Source organism: Haemaphysalis longicornis, unplaced genomic scaffold (genome assembly GCF_048455015.1).
Source record: "Haemaphysalis longicornis isolate Haplotype H1 unplaced genomic scaffold, Haemaphysalis longicornis Haplotype H1 scaffold_9, whole genome shotgun sequence".
NCBI lineage: Eukaryota > Metazoa > Arthropoda > Arachnida > Ixodida > Ixodidae > Haemaphysalis > Haemaphysalis longicornis.
The window spans coordinates 9,692,947-9,719,312 of NW_027526460.1; the positions used below are offsets into that span (position 1 = coordinate 9,692,947).

Consider the following 26,366-nt stretch of genomic DNA (forward strand, 5'->3'; position numbering starts at 1 on the left):
GGACGCCTCTTGCTTCCGCTTAGTAAAGCATTTGGATCTGTAGGCACTCAACCGAAGTCCATGGGCGGGAAAGGCAAACCTTAGTGTACTCATTCTGTGAACTTTCTCTGTCTTGTTTTTCCGGTATCGTTTTAATAGTGCCGGAAATGTCGCACCAATACACGCTTTGTTGATGCTCGCATCTCTCTGACACCCAATTTTTGGATCTATCACGGGAGCAAGCAACCCTGACGAGTAGGAACTATACGAAAAGCGTGTAGTCGAAAAATTTTTGAACTTCCAAGGACAGAAATAACTAGCGATAAATGCTGCCGCCCTTATATGAAGCACGTACACACCGCTACCACAGACAGCTGCATCATAATAAAGTAATTTTCCTACTGTTATCGAATGCTGTATTCTTTTTCCAGGTTCGGTACGGGTGATACAAATGTAAAAAAACGTTGGCACAAACGGGATGACACTGAGGCGTGCAGAGATTGTCTCTCATCAACGCTACCTCCTGGAACGCCGCCAAAGAAGGTGAAGGAGGAGTATTGACAGAGATTTTAGATTGTATACTACATTTCCGAGCAGACGCCTAATCAACTAAAGGAACATTTTGGAAACCGCGAACGTGAGCCTCTGGGGGGAAGAAAAAGCCCTTTCTCACTCTTTGTCTAGACCTGTTCGGCACGTTTAGGCCCGCCTAACATTTACGACTCCCGTTCCTATTTTTTTACAGCCAACCAACGTGTACACGCCATGGGTCAACAGTATGCTTCTGAGCCGACGACCGGAGAACATGTAGGTAGTCTTCAAAAGGGGCAATGGAATTCAGGGTTCCTGTTTACGGCGGTAATGCAGTTTTGCCGTTTACGGCGCAAACATGATTTGCCGCCCACTCGAATATGTTATGGGCTCGACAAACAGCGCTCGGTGGCATCATGGAGCCGCAGCATCAACATGTCCCGACGTATCAATACACGCTACAGACCGGGTCGACAGTGCCCGCGGGCCTCTCAGGGCCCCGCGGCAGTGGAACATTGCACGCAGCCTACAAAGCCCCTTCCGGTCGCGGGGGGATATGCTGGGTCCCCCCACAGAGCCAAGAGAGAGAGAGAGAGAGAGAGAGCAGCACCACGGCAAGCCCGGCCTTGAACCCGCCGAGCTGCTGTGGCAGCGGCTGTTGCTGCTGCCTGCTCCTGCCGGAATGACGGTAGGCCGGTTGCACTGGTGCACGCACTGCACGCTTCCTCCTCGCCACATCCTTCTCCGCCTTAACCTTCGCTCGCCCGTTTTTCGGGGCCCCGCCGGAGAGCCTCTGTTGCTAGGGGCCAAATGCTGCCCGTATTTGGCCGCGGGTCTTGAACGTCGAGTGCGAAACCATGGGAACACAATACTCAGAACTGCTTGCTTCTCAGTTAGAACGGGAAACGCTGGTAGTTGCACCGGTTTCACCTCAAGCCGAAGCGCTAAGGAGGAGATGTAAGCTCAAATTAACTTGAACACTGCTCTATATCCGACGATCTCGACCAAACTGAGGAGAGTGGTGTTGACCCAACTCGTTTCAGAAGTCAGCACGCCACGATGCTAGGCTCGTTGGTGCATGTAAATATTACGCTTAAAAGAACTCGGAAGCAAAGGGACAAGATGGGAGCAACGTGACAAACTGAGCCAGTTCTAGTCGACATTGAGTGGCGTCGTCGTCTCAAGGGAAAAGCAAGTATATTCATTCGGTTAGCGGACTGCGCAGCACAATTCTATCTTCATTTGCCCGTGAACAGGCTTTCAAGATGAACAGTGGACGGCACAGTTGGAGTCGAGAAGAGCCCAGGATATCGACAGGAAGTCACCAGGCTAAAATGTTTTTAGTAGTTCCTTTTTTTTTTCTTTTTTGGCGTGCTGATGCCTTATCAAGGCTTAATAAATTTCTATATCTCTTTCTGCCTATATATAGGTTGCCTGCTATTATGACAGGCAAGAGCTCTTTAAAATTCTAAAAGCACCTTTGCTCTCCTTCGGTGCCTCGCCACTTGCTGGTGTCGTCGAACATATTACGAAATCTCATCGAAACCTTCCCGAAACCGGTGTTGCCCTGCTTGCGTGTCGATTGGAGGAAAGCTTTGTCAGGAGGCTCCTCTTCCCGAAAGGAGAAGACAAGTTTCTGTAAAGATGGGAGAGATGGCAGCACCACCTCGGTCGACTGCCAGGGCGGTCTGCCAAAGAAATTAAGTCTGAGCAACTCCCACGACTGACTCAAGAACCGAAAGAAAAATGAACCCTTATGCGTAAAAGAGTACGTGCTTTAATTTACAGTCACACATTTGAGAGAAACCTCTTGAATTAGGATGCTCTCTAAGCTTTAAGCCTTCTTCGGGAACCTAGAAATGGGGGACAGAATCGGCACAGGTTGAAAAGCCCGCGGTTGGCATTTGCACAGCTTCCGTACGCTGCCGGAAAGGAATACCGTAAACGGGCCTCGCTAACTTGAACTCGCATATCTCGAAATATAAGGTTGAGTCAAAAATTTTTCTCGCCATGCATTTTCCTCCCTTAGGTGCTATGTATCCCCCTCCCCCTTTCCCCCTTTACCTCGAAATGTTTTTTAGTGGGGCCACGGATATCTGAAATGTTCACAGAGGGAGCACAAGGGAAAAGAGAGCTACATGCAACTGATAAGGTCTACGTGCGAACACTTAGTTCCCACTACACGCCGAACGCGCTCATGAACGGCAAATTTGAGATTACTGCCACCGCGGTGGTTTCCTATCCAGCTCGTCAAGCAACTGTGGGAGTGATAACATGCGCGTCACCGTAGCTCCCATAGATGGTGCCACATGTGCGCGCTTGATCACAGGTAGCGAAGGCTCCCATACGCAGTTAAGATTTTGTTACCAGCACAAGCTGTTATTTCAGTGACGTGCCCACAAATTTTTGGCATTTCGCTTAACTTAAAACTCCGCTTATCTCGAAACTTTTGGTGATTTTATGACTTCGACTTAACGAGGTATTACTGCCTTTTGACGGCGACACGAGGACCAAGGCGTTAATGTCTAGCAAGAGATTCAACACCGAAATACGCCAGTTTCTGCCTGGGCTGCAGGGCAACCGAACAAATCCTTTGTTTGCAAACGAGCCGGATGGCGCTGTGCGCTTATCAGCAACCCGCGGTCAATGCCGCTAAGCTGCGAATGCGGCCCGCTGCCCCGGCGCTACCCTGGCGTGGCTGATGCCGACGTGTGAGAGCGGCTGCTTCCACCAGCTTCTCTCCACCCTCGCACTGGGCTCAGGACACAAACCTTGGGAGCCTACGACGAGAAGGTCGAACTTCCAATTCCTTCCAGCACTGACTCCGTGGCGGTGTGCTGCTTCTTGAGGGGGGAAGACACCCAAACAGTTGCTCCACTGCTTCGTGACTCCCACAGTACGCAGTAAGCCCTTGCTGTAACGAAGCGTTCGGGGCAAAAAACGGTTGGCCTTTTTATGAGCGATACTTCCCTGACTGCGGAAATGGCTCGCTCTAGATGTAATGCCATGGGGTGCAGGAAGCACTTAGAGTAAAGCGATACTCCGAATAAAGAAAGAGAGAATTGCTTTATTGTGGCAAGGAGGCCAGATGCCCTGGGGGAGCGAGGTAAAAAGGTGGGGGAAAGAGCTGTTCAGCGGTGCTCCCTGTTCACACAGTTCTCTTTCTCTGCATATTAATGCAAAGGCTCGCTGTTCATATGCGGTTCACAGTTGACTCGCTTTTTTTCTTCTCTCTTTTCGCACATAAACCGGGCAGATGGAGCGTGCTTGGTGTATCTAGGGGAATCGGACAAGCTGCTACACCATTTTAAAGAGACCATTCACAAGAGCGCATTCAACAATCATTTCAAGGGTTGGTGGATCTTCCCGCACCCGGTGTATGTGTTCGGATTCGGATGTAGGTACCGGGCCAATGGCTAAAAGCTGCGCACGGCCTCTGTCGATGGCCGGACAGAGCCAGATTAGATGAAATAAATTTGGTGTGCCATTACAACCACAGTGTGGGCAGGGGTGGAGCTCGGACCCTGCAGGGGCTGTCCATTTGTAAATGACGTGCGGGGTGTAGGCTGCATTAGCGCAGCCTTTGTTCGCGAATATCTCCCCCGAGCATTAAAGATGCTTGAGAAGGTCGAGGACTCCGTCTGGTGCTGCATCTTGCATACGTTGTCTGCTTAGTTTCTTCAGATTCCGAAGCCGAAGTTGCCAATCCGACTGGAGGGAGGGGGTTGGTGCGATGGAATAAAGCGGTTTCGTTCTATACCTGAAACCACACGACTGCGAAACTTTACACAGCATGTTCATTGCATTTATGTGACTGGAAGAAGACCGCGCTGAAGGGCAACGACTGGGCATGCGCAGAGCCACGTGAAAGCGAAAGGTGCATCAAGCACGCGCCGCGCTGGCTTCGCTCAACAGAGCAATAGTCGTTAGCGGTACCGGCCACTCTGCGGGGCAGCACAGTTAAACGTGGATATAACGAAATTGATGAAAATTCGTAATTGTTCGTTACATGCAGGCTTTCGTTACATGCAGATTTCCAGTTAAGGCTCGCCTGAATGAAGTAGGAACGAAACCAAAAATGCTAGACATCAGTGACGGTTAACTGCCCCTTCAAGAATTTATTTCAGTGCGAAAAACTGTGCGATTTCCGCCTACTGCTTTTCCACGGGCTTAGTCACTACACGGCTCCCGAAAGGAGCAAGGTCACTGAGCCCCGTATTGGCGAACGTAGCTTAAGTATCCCTCTTGCTTTTGACACTTTTTGTTGCCTTAACGCATTTCAAGAACCAAACTTATGCTGAAAGGATGCCTTTTCGCGAACTTGACGCTCTTTTCCGTAATCAAAACAGCTCAGTGCTGCCTCCCAGAGCTCAGAGGAATCCTAAAAATCCAAAATCTGAACAGCCACCTCGCACCGATCTAATCACAAACCTCTAAAACATATTTCGCGGCAGATCCTGGAAACATTACTGGCATCGCAAAATTGGAACCGTCAGCAATGTTCAATTAGGGTATTAATGTTCCAGCGTGCAACGTATAAGAAATGCTTCGGTACCGTCGGATTTCTGCATAAAACTAGGCGACCAGTTTTAAGCATGTCGCGAGAGGTTATACAGGCCTTTCAAATTACGAATGCCAGCCAAGCGGCATGCGTAACGCAGCCTTCAATCGGCTTTTCAATTCCTGAAATGGAGATTATTACAAGGACCAGAAACTAGCATGGAAACCGGTTGCATTACGTTTGTTTTCTTCTTGCCTTTAATTTGCAGGAATGGTACACAGTATATTATATGAGAAAGGTGTCAAATGAACAGTCGTTAGTTGGCGCATAAATCATCACTTGTCGTCTTCCGCCTGTGTTCATTAGTTCCCTTTATGCAGCTCGTCAGGACTCACGTTGAACAACCAACCAGCCCCGTTTCAGCTTTACTAATGGTTTCCCACATGTACAGCGTGGTGCGACGATAATTGGAACATTTTAAATAATTTTCCTGAGCGAACAACCGCTCTGTTCGCGCTCAAACATCACACGAAGGTCGCATTTTGAGGTCTATTTTGTTTGACACCGGGAACAACGACGGGGCTTGCCTGTTTATTCTGAAAATAAATAAGAACGATTTTCGCCTATGGGAAAATGGCGGCTGATTTGGACGAGTGAGCCAGCGCAAGTTGATCTTGGAACGACGGCGCCACCTGGGGTATTCAGAGCGAAACGCGCGTTTGGGATTCACGGTAGGAAGGATCCAAACGGTGCAGCAGACGATGCTCTGCATACCCATAGGAGGCGTCGTCATTCCAAGATCAAGGGAGTGGCCACCAGGGGGCCATTCGGAGTAAGACGTGCCTCGCATGGGCTCCGCACCAGATCCTTTCTTGGTGGCGTAGTTTGCTCTTACCCCCGAATTTCGGTGTGTGAAATCTCCTAGCACACCCCGCCGACGATCTATCAAGCCTCAACAGCTTCACCCCAGCGGTTGCACCGTGGGAACGCTGCAATGTCTACATCGACGCGGCGCCTGGGCTAAGCCTAACGCCTGTTCGATTTCATCGACTCCCCCCTGCGACGCTGTCGGCTTGTCGGGACAACCAAGGCCCGGTTTCTCCCGATGACTATGGACCCCGTCACAGTGCAAGGTGAGGACATCTTGCCTACGGACTTTATTCCCGAAAAGGGCTGGTTGGAATGCTACCGCCGCCGCGGCAATCGGGCCCTGCAATCCTTTCGTGAATCTTCCCCGTCTAACAATCAGGTCAACACGCCTGCTAGTCGCTCTCTCTCACGCACACTCCCACGCCTGCCTCCTCTTCCCCGAGAGCACATCAAGATTATTTTTCGGCCCCACGGTGGCATGAACGTTGCCCGAACGGGCTCCGCCAACCTTCGAGACGCCATTCTTACCGCTGCTAATATCTCTGCGGCCGAAGCATCGGCAGACATCTTCCGCCTCAACTCCGAAAAGAACATTCTCGGGCTGAGTAAGCCCAGTATAACCAGGGCAGGCCAATACAAGGCTATCACGGCAATTCACATCAACTCGCAGGACTTTCAGCTGTCTCATGTCGCCACCCCCGAAAGTACCTCCAAAGGAGTCATACATGGGATACCCGCCTACGATACGCCGGAAGCCATCACAGCCAGTATCGTCCCACCAGCGAACGCCAAAGCCCTTCAGGCGCGCCGCATTGGCGTAACCAGCACTGCCATAATCGTCTTCGACGGCTACAAGGTACCTCCATACATTTATTACCGTGGGGCCGAATACAGATGCTACATCCATTGTCAGATGGCGGCATGCCTCACCTGTGGTGACAAGGGACACCGCGCCGACGCTTGCCCACGTCCCAACCCCACGCGCTGCAGGAGGTGTGGGGACCATCTCGTCGAAACCTCCTCCCACACGTGTGAACCAAAATGCACCCTATGCGGCGGCGGAGATCGTTCGGGCAAGCAACGCTTCAAGGCGACACCTCCCCGTGGAAAGACCGCCAGCCTCCGCAAACAATGGCGAGAAGATAGCGCTGTACTGTCATCACCGCCAGAAGTCACCACCAAATCTCCACCTGCTTCCCATGAACAGCACCCACCTGCCCCCCAAGAGCGACGCGCCTCTGCAGCTTCTGCAGCAGCCACACCAGGGGACACCACCCAAGGGAAAAAGGCATCGTCCCGACCTTCCAAGTGGGTAAACTGGGCAGCAGCGGCGGCCTCCAACTCATCTTCCCCATTAAATGAATTAGTTGAGTTAAAGCAGTTACTCAATCAGATTCTCGAAGAAAATGAGAAACTTAGAGCCGAGATCAAACAGCTCAAAACATCTCCCCCACCACCCAGTAAATCCGATAACTCAGCAGTCATGGACAGTGATAACGCGCCTTCTTTTCACTCAACCCATCCTAACCCTCCCCAAATTGGTTATTCTACACCATACATCACCAAGCAAGATTTAGGGCATTGTATTCAAAACGTCACAGAAACTATCACCTCCAAGCTCGCTACAGAATATGAACCGTTCTTCAACCTTGTCACGAAACTGACCTCCCAGGTAGCTGCATTAGAAGAGCGGTCATTGACAGTAGAGTCACACCCTACTACCAAAAAAGCTTCCAAGCCTTACGACAGGCCGTCCAGCTCCCAAATAACTGATCATGGCCACTGCTAGTTGTACCATTTGGCAGTGGAATTGTCGTGGGTACCGACGTAAGCTCGGCAACCTACAACAAACCATTGATAATGGAATTCTAGGTTCGCCCTGCAGATGTATTGTGCCTTCAGGATACAGGTGTCGTGGCCCAACTATCGGGATATAAATCCTTCCCCGACTCAGATCCCATTCCTACAGAAACAACTATTTTGGTTCATCGCAATACCCTTGTTGTACAACCCACTATTGAAAGCGAGATAGACCACGTTTTTGTGGAAATAATCCTCCCCAGAAAAGACGCCCTCAGTCAGCCCTCGCTTTCATAGGCATCGTTTTCACTCTCTCTTTAAAAAGGCAGCTCTTGTTTCACGGAAAAACCCAATCGTCATAACAGGTGACTTTAATGCGCACCATCCAGCTTGGGGCTACAGAAAGGGCACTATGAAAGGCAGATCATTATGGGAAGCAGCACAACAGGAACAACTTACCCTCCTCACAGATCCCGGATACCCAACCAGGCTGGGCTGACCGTCCTCCCACTCAGAAAGGGTATCCTTAGTGAGACGAAGAGATTGTTCGGTATGTCTAAAGCCGTCCCAATCGACGACGGCGGGGCAACAGTGTTAGCGTCGGCACTATTCCCGACCTAAACTTCAGCAGATATGTCAACCCCCAAGCCCAGAGGGTAAACACGCAACAGGATCTAAACAGTGGCCACAAAATACTGCATATCACAGCCCCCGTTATGCACATGTCCCTGCAGGTGAAATCTGCCGCCGTCATCGATTGGGACGGCTTTAGACATACCGAACAATCTCTTCGTCTCACTAAGGATACCCTTTCTGAGTGGGAGGACGGTCAGCTCAATCGCGTTAAATCGGCCACACGTGAATTAGAAATCGATGGGGATCTCTCCCAGCCAGACTCACGCATCGCTCATATGTGGCAAGCTAAAACTAGCATGCAAAAACGCCTCTCCTAACAAAAACACAACCGGAACCTCCGAAGAAGGATCGCTCGACTCAATCGAGAAATAGAAAATTACCCTTTTAAACTTGCGGCTCAAAACTGGGAGACCACATGCGAGTCTATTGACGCCAATTTCAATTCGAAAAAAGAAAAAAAAACTTGGAACATCCTCCGCCATCTAATTGACTCCAGTACCACTAAAACTGCTCAATCCCAATCCATACAATACCCAATTCACAACTTTGAAGGCTCAGAGCAAGACTCTCTGAACTACATCACTAAGAAATATGTCCAACAGAGTCCACCCATTCAACACCCCTCATACAGAGGCAACTCGAACGACGAATTGGATGCCCCCATAACTGAGGCCGAGGTAAATGCGGCCATACAGCGGCTGAACCCGAGATCGGCCCCTGGACCAGGTTTTATAACTAATAAAATGTTATGTAACCAGACGATTTATCACTGGAGGATGTCACATGACTCTTCAACGAATGCTGGGAGTCTGGTTCTATCCCGGAACGGTGGCGTACTGCCAAAACGATCTTAATTCCTAAACCCGGCAAACGACCACACGTAGATAACCTTCGCCCCATATCACTGACATTGTGTTTGGGTAAACCCTTCAAACATGTTATACTTTCCAGATTAACTAGTTTTGCCGAATGGAAACATATCTTTCCGCCCTCCATGTTTGGCTTTCGCCCTAACTTGTCCACCCAGGATGTTATGCTCCAACTCCAGCACCATATTATTGACCCGGATTTTGCTCCTGTGCGGACAACCAAGGCTATCCTCGGCTTGGACCTTACACGAGCATTCGACACTCTCCCATTCGGCAATTCTGGCGGGTATAATGAACTCACGTTTAGGAGAACGGACTTACAACTATATTCGTTCTTTTCTATCGGACAGAACGCTCACTTTGCACCTGGGTCCCATTAAAACGTCCCCAATCAGTTTGGGAAGCACTGGCACTCCCCAGGGCTCGGTGCTATCACCCTTTCTTTTCAATATCGCCATGAAAGACCTTCCTCCTTTACTATCGACCCTACCGGACTTCCACCATTACCTTTACGCAGATGACATCACTCTTTGGATCTCCAAGGGTTCGGACGGACACATTCAGGACACCCTTCAAACAGCTACACAATGATCGAAACATACACATCTAGCCGCCACCCCTCCTGCTCTGCACAAAAGTCTGAGTTTTCCTCTTTCGGCCCAACGCACAAGCCCCTCCCCTCCCCCCCCATCCCCCACAACATCTTGATTACCACCCAGTCAGGCAATATCATACCTACCGTCGACACCAACAGGGTCCTTGGTTTGCGGCTCCATAGCAAGGGACACAGCGTGAACACTATCTGAGAACTTGAACGTGGGATATACCTAACTACGAGAGTAATATCTGGAATAGCTTCGAAGCATAAGGGTGTCAAGGAGGGCAACCTCATTCGACTCATACATGCCTTTGTCTTGTCCAGAAAAGCATACTCGACCCCGTTCCTAACCATGAAGCTAAGTGAACGAATCAAAATTGACGGCTTGATACGTAAATGTTTCAGGGTAGCCCTAGGACTCCCTCCAAAAACCTCCAACGACCGCCTCTTCGCACTGGGTGTCCACAACTCTTTTTACAAGATAGTTGAGGCGCCACGCACCGCCCAATTAGAAAGACTCTCTATAGGAGCCACACCGGTCGGCACTTGCTTACTTCCTTAGGCCTTTCACCTCCAACCTCCAACTATCAGCATTTGGTATACATTCCCCCTTCCATCCGCCAGACGCTCCGAATCAAACCTCTTCCGCGAAATATGCATCCCGTACACAATGAGGATTGCAGACTGGCTCGAGCGAAAGCCCTTGAAAAGGCGTACCCTCCAGGTTCCCCCACGCTATACACAGACGCCGCAACCTATCCTACCAGAGCGACTGTTATAGCCACGGTGGTCGACTCGAAACAAGTCCAGCTCGCTTCCGCCTCCTTAGCTACGACATCCCCCACGGCGGGAGAATATATCGCCATCGCGTTGGCTATGACTCACAGTCCCCACCTCCAAAGAACTATTATTAGTGACTCTAAATCAGCCATCCTAAATTTCCTTTACGCAAGAGTTTCTCCAGCAACTTTATCAGTCCTTTTGAAGGCACAGAACATTCGATCCCGCTCTTTCATTCTCGTCTGGGCTCCCGCCCATACCGCGCTACCTGGAAACTCAGCGGCCCACGAAGCTGCTCGAGCTTTGGTCTTCCGAGCGCTCGATGGCGCCGCCAATGATGATGAGATATTCACTCTATGGGACAGGCTGCACACATACGGGGACATCCTCGCCCATTACCGCTTGGAGCGTGCCATTTTTCCTCCTCCTCACCCATCTCTATCCCGATCGTCGGCGGTCATCCATCGGCAGCTCCAGACCCGCTCCTTCCCTACCCCTGCCATAATGTTTGCGATCTTTCCCGACACATGCGTAGACGCATGTCTATATTGTTCGGTCCCTCACGCATCGTTATTCCGTATCATATGGGCCTGTGATAGCATCCCACTATTCAGGCACCGATCCCATCCCATTCTCCTTACCATCACCAGCGAGGCGCGCTGGGAGGCCGCCCTGAGTGACCCAAACCCCCGAGTTCAAGAAGACCTGGCCCGCTTGGCCGAAGGCACCGGGACCCCTGCCCAAACGGGGCCCTGCTGCCCAACGCACGACGGAAAAGACGACGCCTGCCTAATCGCCCCAGCTGTGGCCAAATAAACTTGTTCTTTCTGTCTGTTCAAGATCAACTTGCGCTGGCTCGCCCGTCCAAATCAGCTGCCATTTTCCCACAGGCGAAAGAAAATCGTTTTTTATTTATTTTCAGAATAAGCATGTAAGTACCGTCGTTGTTCCCACATAATGCGACCTTCGTGTGAAGTTTGAGCGCGAACAGTGCGGTGGTTCGCTCAGGAAATTTTTTAAAGCGTTTCAATTATAGTCGCACCACCCTGTACAAGTTGTAATCCGCGTGACCAAAATAAATTAGGTGCCCAGATACGCATGACAAGCGCTGTCCGCTCCTTCTATTTCGTCAGTGGATGAAACGTAACCCGCCCCAGTGGCGGGATTTAATCTTATCCGGTCGTCTGGCTTCCTTGCCTTGCTATCTCAGCGTTCCTCGCCCCGTACCCTCTTTGCACATTCGCGGCATATGCGCACGTGCCGGAGTCGGCCCGGCCGTGTTCGACAGCACGTAGCACGCCCAAGCTCGCAAAGGAAAGATTTAGCTTTTCCTCAGACGACGGTCACTGCGGCGTCGCCGGGCATAACAACTGAGCAAAATACGACGAGCCGTGGGATCGTTAGCATGAGAATCCTGAGTAGTTGCATTTTGACGAAAACGTTCTTAGGTTCATGCAAATTGAATTGGATTCGATTAGATCATTGCTGCTTTTTACGAATGTACTTACTGTCCAAGCGACTGCTTCAAACTAAAAATCATTGGTTTGAGTTAGCGATTTAGCATACCGCCTGCATGTATGAGCTCAATGAAACCTGATGAGATTACAATGTTTTATCTGTTTTAACTAATAGTGTATTATGCTAGCCCGGTACGCTATTTCTATGAGGATGGAATTAGACTTCATTACTGGTATTTTTACGAGCGCGCTAAGTGGACAATATTACAATTACATTGTGCGGGAAACTAAACGTCATTGTTTTGAGTTAGCGATTTAGCATACCACCAAATGTATTACCTCAATGAAATTTAGTAGGATCATAGTTTCATCCTAGAAGACAAACATTGCTGTTAAAAATTGATGTGATGGTGGTGCCCCCGAACCTGGTGACGCTGTTGGAACGGCTTCGGGAAGCGACGGCTTCGTGATTTTGTATTAGAGCTGAGATTGCTGGTTATCTACGATAACGAATGAGATAAATACCTCCGTGGTTTTGGACTCGCCTGAGCAGTCAAACGCACTAATATACTGTGTGGATGAACTCGTACTTTGCTTGGATGGAATTGCATTGGACTGTAGCAGGGTGTATATATATACCGTCACGGTGAAACAGAAAGTTACCACTGGTTTAAGCCACATGAGTTGCACGGGTTGCTTTGTGTTGTGTACTTAGACAACTGCCCGGTGACAGTGTTTCATATTTTATTCATTCTCGAGATAGTTTTCCATCTATTCAGTTTTAAAATTGGTAGCAAATATGGAAACAATGTAGCAGTATGGCAAGCTCAGACGCAGTCGCGGACGCCAGTGAAAGACAGGGTGCCTCGAAGTCGGCTATCCTGCGCGCAAGGATTGGCCGCAACCGGTGCGAGCCGCCATATTGGAATGACGAAGTTGGCTTCAAGCTAGCGACGACGCTAACTTAAACTTTCCGCCAGTTAGATCAGTCCAAGTACGGTTGAAGTACAGCTTGAAGTCGCGTTGGGTGTATGAAATGATGGACGCTGGGTTAGCCGGCTGCAAGTGGCCTTCGGTCTAAACTGAGTAAAAGATTTATGCATTCGGGGGTAACCTAAGCGGGCTGTGATCTTCGGGGCTGTATTACTGAAAAAAAAAAATCTCGGAAGAAGAAGTGCTGTGACCAAAGTAAGGCAACTATCAAGCTGATCCTCGCGTTCTGGGACCCGAAGCCCACCCACACGCGTTTTCAAAGGAATTTTCGAAATCCACGGGTTTCCACCAACTGGTGAAAGAAAAACAAGCACAATTTCCGTGGTTAAAAAGGTCATTGGACCGCCAAGCTCACGGCCCCAAATATTTTTTTTTTATAATGACCTATGAAATATGAGGGATTGAGAAAGAAGACCGCGAACAGAAGCGCAGCAAAGCTAGCTGCCAGCTCGCACGACACTCTTAAAACACTTACTTGTCATGCTCAAAAGAAAAGAGGAAATAATGGCAGCATGAAAAACATCCGCTTTAAATCATCGTAATTACAAGTTCCTCATCTTGCTATGTACCCCATTACGCGGTTGATTCGTTGATTCGTTTTGTTTCGTGTTGGCGTATCAGTGTTGGCTGTTGTACTGAAGGTTCAGCTCCGACGTCCGCAGGGATGAGCAATCCTGGATAAGAATGCTTTGTTCGTGCACCAACAACGTCTGTTTGGCCACAGACTTTGTGGCAGGAAAAACAAAGCTCGGCCAACTTAGGCGACGTCGGTACGCGGTGTTTAAACAGATCCCAGATTCGGGTACACTATTTTGGAAATAAGATAAGATATGAATAAGAAATGCGGTTGAAGCAGGAAGGAGCAAGCGTGCGAAGCCTGGGTGCACTTACAAGCGTCTACTAAGCAAGATCTTAACTCTAAATATACATGGCGCTGAACGCTACGAAATAGCCACCGCATGATGAACAATCGGATTGAAGCTCGTTGCATCTAGATGCAAGGTCACTACTTATTTCTGTAGAAAACAAGTTTCTTTTATAAATACACCGATGGCTTGCGTGGATCACTCCCTAAATGACTCAGCAGAAGCTTTGAAGAGGCGGATAATTAAACAGGAGATAAATTAAGGCTCTTTTGTTTTTGTTCGCTGGGTGTCGCCATCTAAAATCAACACTTGAACACATGATTGAGGTTGCCCGCACTTTGGATGTAATTGAGGATGCCCGCACTTGGGCATCGTGATCTTAGAAAAAAGGGGGTGGTTAGAATCGAGTAAATACGGTATTTCCGCACACCTCGACAGCCCTGCCCCGAGAAATTGGCCTTTCCTACCACGCTATTGGGCAAAACGAAAAAAATGTCGTTTTTAACCTACTCTTAAATTTATTTGTAACGAACAAACATTTTTCGGACACCGTGAACGTAAACTCGTTCGTAAGACACGGGGCTATGTTATGCTAACCCGAGCGCCGCTGACCGTGTACCACTGACGCTCCGGTGACGTCCCATGGCTGTGCGGAAATGACTACGTGGCAGACTTGCACGTAAACAGGAACCGCAAGGCCACGCGTACGGGCGGGCAGCAGCGCCGACTGCCATAAACCCTCGAGGGAAGGGGTGAAGAACGGCTGAGGGCGAAGAACGGCTGAGGGCAAAAGCGAGTTTCTCAGACGGCCGCGAAGATAACGGCAAAGGCCGTCCAGGAAAACCATTTTCTGCGTAAACTTGTTGTCGCGCGTGTTTCAATTACGCAATTACGTCGCCGTTCTCCGCGCCGGCACAGAATGGGGTACTTTGCGTAATGATCCGGATGATAAGGGCTTAAAATTTTCTCGCTGCGTTCAAAGACTTGTTCTCGTTTGCGGCTTTTTTTTTTTTTTTGAGCTGGTTACATACCGTCGGCTGTAGTTAGCCCTCTACGTTGTTTTCTTGCAAGGTCTTTGGCGTAGAGAGAGCTGGTAATCATGGTATTCCGAGGCCATTCTTATATTTTGTGCTAGCCGCTTGGAAACTTGGCGCTTTTGACTCTTTTGATTCGGTGATATCCATGACATAGGTAACAGAGAGAACTATCATAATATACGCACAAGCAGGCGAGGAGCGAAGACGGGACATTGAACCCCGCGAATAGCGTTGGCCCCCATTTGTCGTGTGCGACCATGATCGTCACCGAACAGGTGCGCAACATGCTATTAAGATCGTTTTCTTACTTAAACACGTTTGTAATATAATTGTCGTTGTGTAACCTAATAATGGTGTTGTAAACTTACCGAAACGGATAAGCGTGGTGTAATCCGTTTTGAGACATTTGCATCGCAGCTGGCATTACATAATTTCTTCATAAAGTAAATGCGTACAGCATCGTCACTTGCAATATTAGAGACATTATTGTCTTTTCTTCATGAATGAATGAATGAATGACGAAAAATTGGAAAGAAAGTTCACCAGCAGGCGTAATTTGTCACACCCAGGGGTGGACAGCGGAACATTTGCTGGTGCGGAGAAAGGGAATGACAGGCAGATATAGAGGGTAAACATGAGAGAGATGAGAGTTTTCACACTAACTTGGCTAAATGCGTGACGGGGCCCTTCGATGATTCCGCACTGGTATCACGTTTGTCCCTCTACGCGCACACCAAACACCAGGCTGGGACCATATTCCTAACCGCTTCAGTTTTAAATTAAACAAACTTTTTGTTTCTGTTATAAATGAAGTAACAGCAGCTTGACATGGGCGAGTTGGGACTGTGTTGTTTGTATGTTTCTTCGCCCCTGTTTTATTGCCCCAAAGTGATTATCAAGTTGTAATTGAAGGAAGGCAATGCCGCTCTGGTAGGCGTCAGCCCGTAACTTGCTGTAATGGTGCTCCGGTTCAAGCTTACAATATCGTACAGAGGTCAACTGGTGGAGTCAAATCGCAGGTAAGTTGAAGCGAGATACTTATATGTCTCATCGAACGTGGAAAGAAACCCTCGTCCTCAAAATAAATGGCCACCAAAATGGTCGCTGCTAGCGCGAGGGGTTCTATAGGGCGAGGCCCCGGTGGGGGAGCTATTAGCACGCGGGCACTACATAACGCGCGCGCTATTCAAACCATTGTTTGGACCTCATGACGGGTGCTGGCACCAGAAGTTCCGAGAAAGTTCTGAGCATCTTAATGTAGTACAGCTCCAGAGTGATAAGGAAATATGCAAACTGAGAACGAAGCAGCATGGGAATTACTTGGCAAAAATATCAGGCTCTTTTCTTTTCGTAATCAAATCTTTCCCGCTACATTAAAAGCGACAGCCGGTTGTTAACGGGCAAAAAAAATACGTTTCGGTGATTTGCCGACAGGTGCTATCGTCAGTGCCAGGGGACCGCCATCACACAGTCATAAATGGTTGACAGAAGAGCTATCGATTCCCTCATGGGGATTGGCCTAAAAGGCTGAAGTTTCGCTCTACATTTCGGAATGACACAGAACACGCTGGAGGGATCGTCCAAGGATAGCTGAAGGTTATTAACCCGCTTCACGGAAGCGTTTTTCAACAAACCACCATTTTCAACCGCCAATCGATCATCACAAATTGAATGGCTGCCCCGCATTTTTGTTTTTCAAAAACCGTAACTTTGCTTCTTGCAGTGCGACCGCGCTCTACCTAGTCGCTTCAGCAGTGGTGGGCTCGCAGAGCAGAAATCTTTTGTCCCAAACGAAATAGAATAGCGCGGACGCCACAGAGTGCGGCTGACAGCGAAAGAGGCTCAGGTACACCACCGAGACAATGGAGCCCGTAATGAACCTAAACGACAGCGACCTTGCATCTGTTGCTACGGCCGTTTCACCCTCTGCGCGTCCATTGTTGGCCGCGGCCCTCCGGTCGCGTTACGGGAAACACGTGGACCCTTTGGCCAGCTGTTACGTACACCGCAAACAGCATGTTTCTCTCCGCTTCCCGTGGCGAAAGAATAAGAGGAACGAAGGGGGTCGAGTTAGCGTCCTCAATTGTTCCGCATGACGATTCCGATCTACGATTTGCTTCGCCGAACAAAAAAACGTGTATTATTCCTTTCTCTTCCCACATGCAGAACCGCAATCGCGCGCTTCCGAGGCTCTCATAACAAGCTGTCAACGTGTTCTTTTACTCCCGCGCGGCTAGTGCGCACAAGGTTGTGCACGTGCCGTGGGTAGCCTGACACTTTTGATACACTCGAAAGATAATAGCGCTGGATTCACTCGTTCCTTTATTCGATGTTAGCTCGTTCCTTTGTTCGATGTTTTTACCTGTGGTTGTCGTCAGACGGAGCGTTGGTAGAAATAATGATGCTGTCTGCAGGTCAAATGTGAAAACACTGTTTTCTATGATGGGTGAGGTAAAGATGGCTTGCTACTCGGAGAGTGGGATTACCGTTTTGAACTGCTACCGTAGGTAAGAAACAACTTTAAGGTGGAACGGCGAGAAAATGCATGCACACCCAAACACTCACACCACTGGGGGAAAAGAAATTAGGAAAAATACAGACGTAAAAAAAAAGATAAAAACAGGGGAAAAAAATCGCGCCAATCCACCCCGTGAATGTGGTTGGAAAGCAAAGCTGTAAAAGGCACCCATAACGATTACCCATGCGACGTCACTTAAATTCACTCACATCGCTCTACAAATGGTAAACCTAGATAGAAGTGAAATGCACTTAACCACACCATTTATTACTTCAAAGAGATTTTCTCGGTAAGGTTAAATAAATGCATGAAGCATGAACGGTGTCTGGTTGAGTTGTATTGGTGTAGCACAAGAGTGGAAACTTTTTTTATAAAACTAAAGTAAGCTCCAACCCGGTGTTTGACGATCTGACTTCTCCGAGATTTGCGGCAGAGAAGGAGGAGGAGGATGAAGAAATACTTCTGTTCTGATTTCTGAAGAGCCCAGAGTGAAGCCCTGGGGAGTGATTCCTTCTTCTTTGGGGCCCATATGCAGTCCGTGCGGCCTGTCCGCTGAAGCTGGGTAGGTAAAGAGACCCTGGACAGCAGCATCTCCCATTGCTCTTGTTGGGTAGTTGATGGAAAGAGAGGAAGGTGCTCAGGGCTCAAGTCGCACACCCCGATTACGGGGCGGAGTGCTCCTACTTCTGAGAAAAATTTAGATTCAGCGTCGTAGCGATTCGGATGCATTAAGTGACGACGCGGAGGCTGTGGGAAGGAGCCCGGATTTTATGAGCCGTAGGGTAGTTTGTTGTTCTCTGGAAAGGTCAGGGTAAGGCGAAGGCACGGTCTGTCTCAGAAGGCGATAATCCTGGGTTATCTCCATGAACGTGAAAAGCGGGTAACTGTCCTCGTGAAGATCCATAGCACGGGAGGTAAGAGCGCAGGCTTGTTGGGTGGGCGTATTTGTTGCCCTCCATTGAAGCTTGAGTGGGGGGGGGGGGGGGGGGGGGGGGTCCAGATGAGCTGAATGGAACCGTTTGGGGAGTGATTTTTTAGCACGCGCAGTGCAGGTCAGGACACCCAACCCGACATCTAATTCCAGTAGGCTTGCTGGGAATCGGTGACTACCCTCCGAACCCCTGGTTGAGTGAGAGCCAAGGTGATGGCTGCCTCTTCTGCTGCCGTCATTTCTTGGGTCCTAAGCGAGGTACACGCAAGGAGGTTGGTTCTGGAGGTAGCCACGATGATGGCGTATTGCTGCCCTCGATGTTTGGAGGCGTCTGTGTAGATAACTGCATGATCCACACCGAGGATGGCGTTTAGCGCTTGAGCCCGTGCTTTTCGGTGACCCTCGTCATGTGAGGGGTTCATATTTCTAAGCAAAAGGAGCATCGTTAGTTTTAGTCGCCAAGAGTCTGGGAGTACGTCAAGCGGAGTGACATTCTGGGCTGCCCAGCCAATCTGGTGAAGCATGCGGTTATCCACCGAAGTTCTGAGTCGGACCTTCTGGTTAGAAAGATGGCCTTCTATCAGCTCTTCCACCGTGTTATGGACCCCGTGCTAGGCAGCCTCTGTGTGGACGCACTAATGAGAAGACCAATGGCCTGCTCGAACGCCTTTCTCTAATCATTATATAAAGCATCTCGATGTCTTCCTTGTAGAGAAGGACACAGGAGGTTGACGTGACTCTCGAGAGGACAAAAGCTTCAATTAATCGAAAAGTACCGAATTCCTTTAGGTCTCGCTTCTTTGTGGCAAGTCGCGTGATCATGTGTATGATTTGAATTATGCTGTTTTTGAGGCGATGCAAGGAGACGACGTCATTCTTGGTGTTAGTCTCGAGATGTAGGCCCAGGATCGTGATGCTGGGGCTTGGAGTGATGGCCTGGCCATCAAGAAGTATTTGAATGTATTCCTTCATTTGGCGTGAGGGCGGACGACAAGAAGCTGTGATTTTTTACGTCTTTAGCACGTTGGCGTACTAGAAGTGAGATGCCATGCATTGGTGTGACCTTCCTTTAATTTTTGTAACTCTTAGCATATGAGCAAGGTGTGCACAGGGACGCTAGACGGGCGTGAGTGGTCGCGTGACGCTTTCACGTGGCATTCAGCGAGAATGCAGGGGGTAAACCCGTAGATGTGCTTGGTGAGTACACCACTTGTCTTCTCCGTCTTCGCGTGGGCTCGTAGCTATATCGGTAAGACAGCGGGCTCTCGCTTTATTAGTCTATTAGTTCCAGGTTCGATTCCCGGCGGTGCCAGCAAATTCTTTTATTTGTTCGCTGGAGTTTTGTGGTGACACCAACGGTCGCGAAAGAACCCTTGGGGGGTAGAGGTAAAAAGCTTTGCTTTAAAAACTGACTTCGACAACCGGACCGGGATGGAAATCACCGAATGAACGAGGCGCGGACGCGCCAGGAGTGTCTGCGCATACGTGTCTGCGCGTACAAGTATATCGCTGCTTTCTGAGAAACTTGCACCAGCTCTCCCGCAGGTAAGGCCTTCTCAAAGCGCTGCCGGAAGGAGGCAGACAACGCAGTCTAGACAGTAAGCAGTCAACAGCGCGATAGCCCCAATACGGTCTCTAACCATATCCGCTCGAATTATGAGCATCTGCGGTAACAAAAAAAGTTAAAAGAACAACCTTTCAACTCATGCGAGATGAGTATAAATACGGGCTCAGACAAAAAAAAAAGTGAGAAAAGAGATTTCATGGCCTTTTGTCTAGATGGTGCTGATTGACTCCTCTGCGCATCGCGGCCCGAAAGCGGATTGAACTAGTGCGACTCAGTTTTGTTTTTCGCCCTTGACGAAGCTTTGCCTCGGGGCTCGAGGCTCATTATACACACGAAAGACTCCCGTGAATAAGGGCGAAAGACCTTGCGACCGCGTACACACCCGCTGCCGACATCTGCGCACGCAACCCTGTGTACGAACACCGCTTCTGCTCTCCCCTCCCACTTACCTTTTTTATGTTACTTTCATCTCCAGTTGACGCGCGCGCGATTACGAGTAATATATTTCAGCTTCTTGCTCTGGACTAATTTATACGTGTTTTCATGCCGCTGTCGTAATTATGCGCCCGTACTTAGGGACAATCTGGTTTCCTTCTAATGTCGCCGTGTCATGAAAGAGAGCACTTTGGAAACAAGCTGCGACGTTAGGGATAATGGATGGGAATATGAGAAAGCGGCACGCAATACTTGCCCTCGGCGCTGATGCCCAGAAACAACGTTTGTACACGTCGCTGTTGGCCTATAATATGTTTTTCCAGTGCCTTTCCGGATCGGTTAGAACTCGGTTACAATTGAGAGCGCAGTCGAAGCTACGACCCCGTCCTGCCGCTGCTGTCTCTCGCCCCGGCGCCACGCAAACTGATCAGCGACACGTTCTGTTTCTTTCGACTGAAGCACGAGCACGTTAATTATGTTGAAACCTATGGGTTTGAACATAACGAACAACAGAACAGAACAAGCCTCGCGGTTTGTTTCAACAGAACAAAGCGCAAGGTGCCTGTATACCGGCACCTTGACCGTTGTAAATGGTAAAAAACGACGAAAATTCCATGTGGCCATAAGCACTTGTTATGAGTTGGGAAGGCGAAGTCATTAAAGGCGAATCGATTTCCGTTGATTGTCTCCTGAATCACTGGCGTCTGCTGTCCTGCTGGTAAAGAGAAGCAAGTTGTTGTTGTAAGACCTTTATTTAAAGAAAAAAAAAATGTGGTTGATCCTTCTTCCATAGGAATCGGTAAAACACGAAAGTGAAATGTGCCTTCACAGGAGCATATGAATGTTTATTGTGCATCGCGATATGAACTTGCAGATTGCTATTTCATATTTTGTTGGTATGGCACATCATCACGCTTCGACGTTAGACGCCTCATCATTAGTCACCGGACTGCACCCGCCGGAGCATTGCGTAAATCCGATTGAAACCCCATTCGCTCGGAAACCATGCGAACGAAACCGAACGGGTTGTCAGCGAATCGTTTGCTGAAATCACAGTACACTACAGCGAAAGGAGCATGATTTGCGGGTCGGCAGCAGTCTTGTGAGTGTGCTTGGCGAGCGACGTCCTGCTGGCGGGTCGCTTAGGCAAAGGTGCGACTCCATTGGTCTGGCTCCGTGGCGTGTACGCCAGGCGCTTGCGTTGCGACGAGCTCAGCTTGTGGAACGCGACGGCGGTGTTCCACAATCTGAGCGGCGTTCCACATAGGCGGCGGACGGGTAAACACAGCAGCTTCCGCTGCTACGAGGCGCCGGCTATCCGCGCTCATTAGCGTCATGACGCTGTACTTCGCTACACGTCTCCTAGACGGCAGAACCATCTGAATGTACAAGTTGGAGGGAAGTACATAAGGCGCGTTCGTACAGTTACCCGGGCATGACTTCATGGCTCAGTCGGTAGAGCGTTTCACACCTCCCGTTGCGGCCAGAGTGATCGTGGGCTCGAAACCTAGCGCCGTCGCGCCAATGGAACTTTTTCTGGTGATGTCATTTCCGTGACGGATATGACGTCGGTGAGGTTTGTGTACCCCGGCATAAAACGCCTTCGTGTTAAAACAGGGAGGTGCTGTGCCGTGCGCAAAAGATGGTAGAGGGGAGAGGTAGCTTGAGTTCACTTTGCGACGGAATCATCACCCTTGAGTAGAATTCTTCAACAAGGCCTTCGGCGATACGTAGATGGAGTGTACGACTCTAAAAGCTTAATAGCACGCTATAGCCGGCTTCGTTGCACGTATGAGACCACTTCTTAACGCGACTTCAGCTAGAGCGGGTCGAGTGCGATTGTCTCCATCGCCTTCATTCAGACTGTGCAACTTTCACCACACGGAGCTGCTGCTTCATAGCTGCTTCCTCAAGAAGAAGGCTGCTTCTTCACCGTGTAAAAAGGAGGGACAGACACCTGCACGCAAACAAGCAACATTATCTAGACGAATGAGTACGGTACGAGAAACAAACAAACACAGTGTACACACAGTCATATGGCATCGCTGTTTTCCCGCTTTCTCAAGTCTTACACAGAAAATACGCACTAACATCTTTTAATTGGGGAAAACCATTCCGGGTGATGGTTCGCAGTCGCAGGTGCCGATATTCTGGTATTTGTCGCTTTAAGGGAGGAAAACACGGGCTCGCCCAAGAAAACCGCTCGCTTGGTCTCGTGTGGGCTCACAGGAGAAAAGGAACGCCCCGATCGTGATGGGGTCTACGCGCGAATCTCCGGCGTTTCATGTTGTCTTGAAAGTTGAAACCCGTCAGCGGCATCAGGATGGCGCCACAACAGAATACAGCGCTGCCCACCTTCGGAGCGTATACACGGCAAAATAGCTGCCACGTCACAAACTAACACGTTACCAGGCACAAGTAACGCGGGGGCTTCGTGCTGTTGCAAAATTAATGCTGTTCCGCTCAATGCGAAAGCGTTCGGAAGTGCAGAGCAGTGATTCGCCATAATGGCCTGCACTGCCGTTATCCGCTCACTGCTGCAATTCAAATTTCCCGTCTTCGCAGTGCTCGCGCGCTCCTTGCCTCAAACTGCGCCAGCGAAAGTTGTATTCTTTTTGCGCTTGCTTTAATTTCGTGTGATGGAGCTGTTTTGCTTCATTTCGAACGCGTCATTTTTTTTTTTTTTGCGCGGCTGGAGCCTTTCTGCGGCATTTCGAACGTGGCATTCTTTTCTTGTACGGCTGGAGCCTTTCTGCGTCATTTCGAACGCGCCATTTCTTTCTTGCGCGACCGCTTTTTTAGGTTAATCGTAAAAAACAACCCAAAGAGCGTTCCTAACTAAATGAACGTGGGGGCTGCCGGTTAGATACGCAGATTTTGTCTGAAATGTACCTGAAGTTTTCTTTGCGCCGAATAACGGGGAGATGTATGACAAGCGCCCACGGTTAACAAGGTTCGAGCGGTTATGGTTATTTAAACCGCGTGGTTTTCGAAGCCTCAACGTGACTCCATGACGTTGGTGCAGAAGGCTCTACTTGGGACCATTATCTTGCTGCACCGCGTGATTCCGGCAGTCGCATCGACCGTTAGCGAGCTAAGACGACAAGGCGAGCCCTTAAAGTGGTCTGCACTTTATACGCGCCCAACTCGCAGCGCACTTGGAAAGTGTTCGTGTAGCGATGTATTGCCGTTTTCAAAACGGCACAGAAGAACGCGAAGCTTTCTTTGCCACTACCGTAGTTTGGATTTGCTTTCGCGGATTGGTGTAATCTGCACTGGTTGTTTGGTTTTGCGTTTCAGTGGTAACGTTGTCTCTGAGAAATTAAGCCCAGTTCCCCCAGTTTGAAGTCCGCTGAAGCAGCGGAGCGGTGGTTCTCGTTTGTCGGCTCGACTGCCAATAGTGCTCGCCGAGAACGACAGAGCCGTCACCGCGCAAATTCTATGGTTCGCGCAAAAGAATCTGCAGCTAAGCGTGAGCGGTAAGAGGCTTACTCCCTTCTACCTCGCCCTAGAGGCAGGGAGAGGAACACGCCCCTGAGAGTCCACTGCACCATCTATCGGAGGGTCTGGGAACCTTGAAGCGCCTGCCCTGTGTGGATCAGGACCACGAAATTACTTACTTACTTACCTGCGCATACCCCTGCGTGACGCACGACCGACAGCAGACCTACAAAAACGCTCGACCTGCAACAGCTCCGCTGTTGAAACATTCTTAACAGCATTCACGCAGAATAACGCCCTGCCTGTTAACGGATACACTGAGCTTGCTACAACAATATCCACCAGCAGGGGACGCCATCGAATTTTACCATTACATCTCTCTCGGGAGGTACCACGAGGAGCAGCGATTTTCCTTTTTTTTATTTAGTCTCAGCTACCATTTTTCGTGTTTCTCACATCACCGGAAGTCTACCGAAGCGACTTAGCGTCCCAAATTATATGCACAAATGCGACATGATCTTGTATTCAGCCTCTCGCCAAAGTATTCCGACATTAAGTATACCGGGAGTGTACCGTTGAGGTGATGGGCTGAATCTTGCTAGACGGGATGAATGCTGGTGTGCTTTGAGGCTGTATTTAAAAGTATCAGTTTTCTCCTGCGCACTTTGTCTTGTATGAATATAAACCCTAATAGCGGATCGTGGTCTAGGGAAGCGGTGCGGTTACGTTCATTTTTTATTGCCGAGCAACGGAGCGTATACACGTCCGAATAAAAGTGAGGAAAGCCAACAACCTTATTTTATGTTGCAATTGTCACCACGTGCGTGCGACCACCCATTCTGAGAAGCTCCACCGCTGCTACTCGGATGAAAGAAGCGCGGTTGAATAGCGTTGAAGTGCAAAAGCGTTACCTCGGCCCAACGCTCTCACGTATACACTCTAAAAAACGCCCATACTGTGTTGGCGATCACCACGTATGCTTTAAAGAGAATCGTAGCTCATTAATAATCTAAAGAGCGCGCACATGCACCCAAAGCAAAAAAGAATCATGACGTACTGCAGAGTGCACGCGTAAATCTCGTGATGAATGCGTCCCTAGGCGGCATAGAAGACGACAAGAAATGGGAAAATATAACGCCATGGCTTCAAAGCCGCAAGCAGGTGGTCCCCATATGAAAGGCCGCTCCGACAAATAAGCTCGTCTTCACAAGCGGGTGATTGAAGCGACTGAAAACCGGGCCGGCTGGGTTTGGGGAACTTTAAGCAGTTATTTTTCTTAATGTCCCTCTTTCCAGCCCACGCGAGGCTCACTTAAGCCTCCTTTAAACGTCCGCCGAAGCATTGGGGTCTACAACCTTTTTCTCTTCACAGAAATACGTTTCTCTCTCGGGAAATCTCTGTAGTGCTGTGTGAAAAGACGTCGAGCACGAAGCGCGCTTTGATGAGCGGTCTCTTCAGCGATGGAATGGCTGTTGTAACGAACCAGAAAAAGTGCATGGTTTGTAACATTTCGCCAAATATAAAAACAAGAAGCAACGAAAACGCCCCGATAGAACTGCCTGAGAAGATAGGTACTCTTTTCGCGCTTGGAAATCTTACCGGCACATAGCAATCATCTGTGCGCGCTCATCTGGAAACTTTTCTATTCCACTGCAATGAGGCGTTGGGAAAGGCCGGTCTTGTAGACTGCCCCGTAGTATAAAAGCCGGCCCATGCAGTTATATTGCGATGCGCATGTATCGTTGTAACAAGATCGTTATCGTGGCACCGTTCGTTTGTTGAAAAGAGATTCACTTTTCTCTTCAGTGACTTCTGGGAAATATTTTATGTTCATTTTTCAGTATTTCTTTATATACTCTTGCGTCGTACCGATGCAACTGCATCAAACTGCACCTAAGTGAAGACGATACTCATCGAAACCCTCTCAAAACCGGTGTCGTCCCGCTGGTATGCAGATGGGAGGTAACCTCAGTCACGGGGCTTCGTCGTCACAAAAATAGAAAGCAAAATTCTGTCAAGAATCTGCAGGTGGTAGCCCCACATCGGCCTCTGTGCTTTTCCCCCTTGGAAGCAGCTGCTAAGATGTAGGGAGAAGAAGCGTTGCGACCACCCAAGAAAAGAAACAAATACGGCCACTATAGTGCGTGAAGACTGCCTTCTTCACTACCCACATCGGCATGCAACTTCTTCGATTATGCACCTTTATATGCTTCAGGCATCCCACTGCGACGAGCTGCCAACTTTCACTCACTCACTCACTCACTCACTCACTCACTCACTCACTCACTCACTCACTCACTCACTCACTCACTCACTCACTCACTCACTCACTCACTCACTCACTCACTCACTCACTCACTCACTCACTCACTCACTCACTCACTCACTCACTCACTCACTCACTCACTCACTCACTCACTCACTCACTCACTCACTCACTCACTCACTCACTCACTCACTCACTCACTCACTCACTCACTCACTCACTCACTCACTCACTCACTCACTCACTCACTCACTCACTCACTCACTCACTCACTCACTCACTCACTCACTC

At 49.3% G+C, this 26,366-nt stretch overlaps 1 long non-coding RNA gene across 1 annotated transcript in view; it reads left to right on the plus strand.

The window, feature by feature from the left end:
• The first annotated feature begins 441 nt into the window (after positions 1-441).
• The window catches only part of LOC144152243 (uncharacterized), a 115,020-nt gene continuing 89,095 nt past the window's right edge, over positions 442-26,366 (plus strand). The window contains exons 1-2 of the long non-coding RNA XR_013319116.1: positions 442-522; positions 725-786. This is a non-coding gene — a long non-coding RNA (uncharacterized LOC144152243). The remainder of the gene's footprint in view (positions 523-724; positions 787-26,366) is intronic.